Here is a 7,034-nt window from a genome sequence, read left to right as displayed (position 1 = left end):
TGGTAGAGTACTAGCCTTGAGTTGAAGGGCTCCTAAAGACTTGAGAAAAAGGGTTTCTACCTGGTATGCTTTAATTGGTCACACATACAGAACAAATGATTTTCTCCCCTAGTGCTACAGGTTTTTTATCAGTGAACCCATTGCTGCTACTCTCCTGGGTTTACATACCTTTTTTCTGCCTATAGTTAACCTATAGTTCTATGGTTCTATAGTGACTGTTAATTCCTAACAAGTACAGGAAGAGGTGAGTCTGTGACTTCTTAGGCCCCTCCTTGCCTGCACCCCTCCTCCACACTAACTCCTGGAGCCTACAGGCCATCTACAGCACCCATGAGACCAGGCTGTATCCAATGTTTTTCCTCACTGTGCTGCAGCTCTAGAGCTGACCCACCCCCACCCCACAAGAATCTTTGTCCATTCCAAAGGGTTACTAGAGGGAGAAAAGCATCCTAAATAGGCAAAGGCAAAATGTGCCACTCAGCCTTCAGATGCTTTCCACTATGGCCTCCTCCCATTCCAGCACCCGCCTCCCCGCAAATGTTACCAGCTAACATTTCCCAACTGACCTGGTCACCTTTGCCCACCTTGCAGTGACACTGAGAGCACATCCCTGTGCCGAGCTCGGGACTGTGAGGATGCCTGTGCCAGGTAGGCTGCAGGGACAGAGATAGATGAGTCAATGGTGCTGTTGAGTGAAATCAAACCAAGGGGTTTCATCCCCACGCCACACCCACTCTCCTGGGGGGTGAAACACAGTGGGCAAGGGGAAGGGGGTGTGATGATCCAGCCATTCTGCTACCCTGGAGCACTTCAGTGTGGGATCTGCTGCTGCTGCTTATCCACCAGGCCTCCTCCAGCACAGCCACTCCCAGATGGTGAGTTTAACACACCAGACTCCATTAGCTGTCCAAGTGACTTCACACCCCTGAGGATGGGGGGACTATTTAAATAAAATCCAAGGTGACAGTAGAGGATTCCTTTTGCTTTAAAACCTTTGGACAAAAGAAAACATTTTTATATATAAATATATAAATTGTTATGTAACTATTGTTTCCTGTATGTTCTAATTTGTTTTATGATGTAATTAAAGGACATAAACTGTGAAGACTTTTCATTTTCCTATGGAAGTAGCTTGAGTTAGAGTGTTGATTCCTTCCTTCCCTTCCCTTCTTTTCCTGCATCCTTGCATTATTTGAGTAAGCTTTTTTTTTTGTCAGTTGTGGGGCTTGGACTCTGGGCCTGGGTGTTATTCCTAAGCTCTTCAGCTTAAGGCTACTGCTTGAAGGCTTGGAATACAGCTCACAGGTATCATATTTTGCTTAGCATATGAGTGCAAGGCTCTGAGTTCAGTCCTCTGTGCCAGGATGGGGAGGGGCAGGAGGAGGGAACCCTCACCTTGAGGACCTCATATAATCTACAGAACCATGAAAACTCATTAAGCCATGTGGAATCTTAAGCCCTACATGACAGTTGTTTTTTTTTTTTTTTTGACAGAGACTATGTAGCCCAAGCTTGCCTCAATACTAGACTGCTTTTGTCTCCTGAGTGCGATGTGTACTCATTATACTGCTGAAGTTACAGATAAGACATTTCTTAGTCATTCAGGCCCCTTTGAGATTTCTACTTGGCTGACCACATTAACTGAGTCAGCCCTGAATTTGTTGAGGGATGTACCTCTTATTCTTTCAACTTGGTAAGCAGATTTCCTTTCCCCATCCATCAGCTCTCATCCAGGGTTAGAGCTCCCTCTCTTCCCGAGACAAGGAGTAGCACCCAGGCCCCTAGTTCAAGCCCCATGACCAACAGAAAGAATAAGGACACAAATTTGAATTCCCAGCAAGGGAAAGTAAGACTGGAAACCTCCCTTGTGTCTTGTGAAGGCACAAGATAGTTTGGCTCTTCACCTGGAGCCTTGGAATGAGCTGAGCATTTTAACAAGACATATCTGGAAGCAGACTGTCCACTCTCCTTTAGTAGTGAAGCTTCCCTGGGCCTACATCAGAATCAACTAGTAGTAGTCTGGATTCTGCACTGAATAAAATAAGACCAGTAACAGGTTCCCGTTGTCCAAGCAGCCTGTCACACTTCCTTCTCCCTCTAAAATCAACCTTTTAAACAAAGTGGGTTTATTGGTGGAGGGTTATGTAGATGGTGGCTCATCCCTGCAATCCAGGCTGCTCAAGAGGCTGGGATCTGAGGATCACTGAAGCCAGCCCAGTCAGGAAAGTTCATACGACCCAACATTAAACAAAATGGATAGTGGCTCAAGTGCTAGCCCTAAACACAAAAGCTCACGCCTGTAATCCTAGCTACCCAGGAGGCTGAGATCTGAGGATCGAGGTTCAAAGTCAGCCTGGCCACTAAAGAAAGTGAGCCCATCTCCAATTAATCACTAGAGAACCGGAAGTGGGGCTGTGGCTCCAGGGGTAGGGTGGTAGCCTTGAGCTGAAGAGCTCAGGGACAGTGCCCAGGCCTAGAGTTCAAGCCCCATGACCCACTTTTTTTTTTATTGTAATTAGTAAAAGGGTTACATGATATTTGCCAGATAGAAGGTGCATTAATTCACATACATTGATACCCTTTCACATGTCTTGGTACCCATTTCCCTCCCCCCTCCATGACCCACTTTTTAATATGGTACAAAGTGGATTTTTAAGATGACTTTGAGCTCATATATTAAACACCTGCCCTGAATTAGTAAGGGCCACTACAGTAGGAAGGGGATCACAGGTGGCAGTGCCCAGTACCTGGCTCTAAGAGTATTGGATTAGAAAGATGGATTCCATTTGCAGCCCCATGAATATATACAAGGTCCTGGCTAGAAAGCTTCAGCAGATCAGCGCCTGCAGTCCAGGCAAAGTCCAAGGTCCCCTAGTCTACAAATCACCCCTATATGAGCTTAGGCATGTTATTCAATCTCTCTGGGCCCTGACCTTAGAGAATGTATAAACTATGTGAGATAATACATGCAAAGAGCCTAGCACAATGGCAAGGAACTTAAATCTTCAATAAAAAGTAAATTGAGCCAGGTGTGGTGGCTCACACTTGTAATCCTAACTACTCAGGAGTCTGAGATCTGAGGATCGTAGTTCAAAGCCAGCCCAGGCTTGATAGAAAGAGCTTGAGACTCTTATCTCCAGATTACCACCAGGTAAATAGTGCTGCAGCTCAAGGAGTAAGGTGGAAACCTTGAGCTGACAGTGCCAGGCCCAGAGTTCAAGTCCCATGACTGACAAAAGAAAAAAAGAAGGGCTGGGAGTTTGGTCTAGTGGTAGAGTGCTTGCCTAGCATACATATACAGAAAAGGCCAGAAGTGGTGGTGTAGCTTAAGTAGCAGTGGCAGAGTGCTAACCTTGAGGGAAAAGCTCAGACACTGAGTTCAAGCCCCAGGACTGGCAAAACAATAACAAAAAAGCCAGAAGTGGTTTAATAGCTCAAGAGGTAGAGCGCTAGCCTTGAGCTGAAGAGCTGAGGGACAGGCCCAGAGTTCAAGTAAATTGAACAACAGCAAGCTCATCCAAAGATAAGATTTCCTGCCTATCATATTCTCAATCACCTACAGGTCTGGTCTCCACCAGACCTCACAATACCCATCTTGGCCAACATCCAGCAGAGCTGGAGAACTGATGCCTATACAAACACCACTGTCCCTGACATAAAGGCTCAGGGTTCAGACCCTGAGGCATAAAGAGACTCGATCGGGTGGGCCTATGGACTGGGAGACAGAACAGTGGGAAGGGGAGCCCACCCCATCCACTCAAGTTTCCTGCAAGATCTTGTGAAAACCTGTAGCCATACCACATGCAACCACCAGGGGGCAGGAGCATCCTTTCTGGAGAGTGAGATAAAGCCTTGGGGACTTGGGACAGGTTGGGGGAGTTAGAAAGCCAAGACTCCCCTCAGCTGAGCTGTACCCCAAAATATCCAAAGCAAATAGTGGTGAGGAAGAGATTCAGAGAGAAAGCAAAAGTTGAAGAATTCTGCAGAGCTGTGCATCCAGTCTCCTCCCTTCCATCACCTGGTCTGTCCCTCAACCCTTCCCACATCAAGTCTCAAAGATCCTCAGCTATGTCCCTGCCCCAGGCCTGGCATAAGGAGCCTTTCACAGCAAGGAACTGACGAAGCTCTCTGAGAACAGGAGCTTTCAGGAGTGGGAGGAGATCGGAGCCAGAGAGCTAAGAGGCCACTGCGGCCCTGCAGTAGGCTCTGGCCATGCTGAGCACTGTGAGTATACAGTCAGCAAGGCTGGCCTAGATCTAACAGAAGTGGCGGCTTTCTGCTTACTCCTTAAGCAGAAAGTGGTCATAATGGCTGATAAAAGACCAAACTTGGTCCCTGCCCTAGGGGAAAATCCTGACAAATTGATTGACTTCCTATCCAAAGGAAGAGTCAACTAGCCAGGGGTCTAGGGATTGAGAAAGGAGCCAGAGAGACAGTAGGGCAGGGGATGAAAGCACATAGGACGGTCTGGAGGTGTGTCCATTTCCAGAAACCAGGGAAGGTAGGCCAGAGGCTCTTCAGGAACTGAGTGAAATCACAGAGGCATCATGATACTCCTGGAGCATCTCACCTCTGAGGCCTCTGTGTCCCCTACTTGGGAAGTGAGGGTCTCTTTGCTTTCACTCTCTTTTGTTGTTGTTCAGTCGTGGGGTTTGAACTCAGGACATAGATGCTGTCCCTGAGCTTTTTCCACTCCAAGGTAGTACTCTACCATATTGATCCACAGCACCAATTCCAGATTTCTGGTGACTAATTGAAGATAAGAATCTCATGGACTTTTCTGCCTGGGCTGGCTTTGAATTGTGATCAGCAGATCTCAGCCTTCTGAGTGGTTAGGATTACAGGTGTCAGCCACCAGCACTGAGCTTCTTTGCTTTCAACAATTCCTGCCCACCACTGAGCTATTGGGAGAGTAAGATAAAATAATGCATCTGAGAGCCCAAAGTCCTCTGGCTGGCTGTGCCAAAGCAGTATCTTGGAGCTTGGCACAGAGTTGGGCTGGAGCCACTGGACCACCTATGTTGGCCTCAGCCTTCATAGACAGCAAACCCACAAGAGGGAGGAGCAAGCAGCACTGTAGGCTCATCTTCTTTAGCAATGCCTGAACTCAGGAATGTCCATAAACTAAGTGGTGAACTAAGTGGTTGCTATACAACTGAGCTAGAGTTTTACATGCCTTTGCCCTGTGTGTGTGTGTGTGTGTGTGTGTGTGTGTGTGTGTGTGTGTTGCGCGTGCGTGTGTGCATGAAAGCATGTGCACTTGCTAAAAGTCAAGCTTGAATTCAGGGCTTGGGCTCTGTCCCTTAGCTTTTTCACTCAAGGCTGGCATTCTACCTCTTGAGTCATCTCCACTTTCAACTTCTTGGTGGTTAGAGATAAGAAACTTACGGACTTTCCTGCTTGGACTGGCTTCAACTGTGATCCCCAGATCTCAGCCTCCAAAAGAACTAGGGTTACAGATATGGCACACCAGTTCCCAGCTTGACTTTAATTTCCTTTGCAGTTCCTTTGCCCATTCCTGCTCCCCACCCATGGTACCTCTAGACTGCCAGGTTGGGCTCTAGTGAGTTTGAGAAACCCCTTTTGTGCAGGAAAAGCCACTTCGTGACTCAGCAATCAAGTCTGCTCCTCTGTTTTTCAAGTCCCCCACCCCCAACTCACCTGATTGCTTACCAGCAGCTTCCTAAACAGGCTGTTGTTGTTTTTCACTTCCCTACCTTTGCCTAGGCTGCTCCCTCTTTCTAGAATATTCTAACCCCCTCTGCCTTCCAGTCTACTGTTGGGCTTTTCCAGCTTGACTCCAAGTATAACCCAAGGTGGCCCAGAGAAGTTTCTGTATGTAGACACTTTCTGGATCCAGGTGTACAGAATGGCCTTGAATGCAGACATGCGGTGCCCAGAAGCACTTGGAGCAGCTAGTAGGACCTCACTGCTTGGAGGTCTCACTATAGACCCTCAAATGCAAGGCCTAGCGTCCCTTTCTGAAGGGTGCCCAGGGCTGCCTCCTGTTGATCTGCAGGGGTGACGTGGGCTACACGCTGGATCCAGGCTTCTAGACGCTGCCAGGCAGAAAACTTCCTCCAGGGAGCTGGATGCCCTTCTCACCTCCTCCAGAGGGAGGAGCTGAAGGCCAGCCCATCTCTGCCTCAACTCTCCTCAACATCTCCACGTTCCTGCTTCTCCCCCACACTAAATTCTGGTGGCCCCGTCACCTCTCAGCTGCACCCACACATCCTTTTCTGTCTGGCTGCTCTCAGCCGTGGCCCCAACCTCAGTCTAGTCCCTTCTCCAGCAGAAGACCCAGATCCTCCATGGAGACTGGGAGCCACAAGGCTCACAAATTCCAACCCCAGCTACAGGTCTCCACTCCTTCCCTCAGCCCCAAACGAATGACATTTCTGTTACCTTGGTAATGCGCTCTGCTTGGGGAGGGTGGGCTGGAGAAAGCTGTGATTTCGTGGTTCAGGACACTCTCGGTGGGGTAGTGGACAAAGTGGGCACCTCAGCCACAACAAGAAAAGAAACCACAGGCTTCCCTCCTGGAGAGAAAGGTTTCTTCAATGAGGAAAAGGAAACACCCCCAAATCCATTATCCCCTCTCACAGCACAGGTCCCCTGGGGAGACCTCAGTTTTGGGGGGTGTCGTAGGAGGAGGGCGGAAGGGATTGCACACACTGGAATCCATGTTGATCCCCTTCAGAAGCCTGCAGCATGGAGAGGACAGAACAGCTCATTCAGGGCAAGTTAAGGACAGTGCCATGGGCAGTGAGAGGGCGGCTCTGTGCCAGTGTCTGGAGTGCCAGAGGCTGATAGGGGGCAGGGGGACCCTCCTCCAGCCCCTGGGGACCTATCTGTCCTAGATGCCACAGCCAGGATGCATGTCAGGCACTTGGGTAAAAGCCTTCTGTAGTTCCATTAAATTATAATTACCGCTGCCTGCCCTGAACCTTAGCTCATTAGAATGGTATCTACCCCCTGGGGTCCCAAAGGAGCCCATGAGGAAGGGTAGGAGAAATTGGGGTGAGGGGACATTG

The sequence above is a fragment of the Megascapheus bottae genome, chromosome 17 (genome assembly GCF_031878675.1).
Source record: "Megascapheus bottae isolate mThoBot1 chromosome 17, mThoBot2.hap1, whole genome shotgun sequence".
Taxonomy (NCBI): domain Eukaryota; kingdom Metazoa; phylum Chordata; class Mammalia; order Rodentia; family Geomyidae; genus Megascapheus; species Megascapheus bottae.
Note: the sequence above shows the minus strand (reverse complement) of the source record.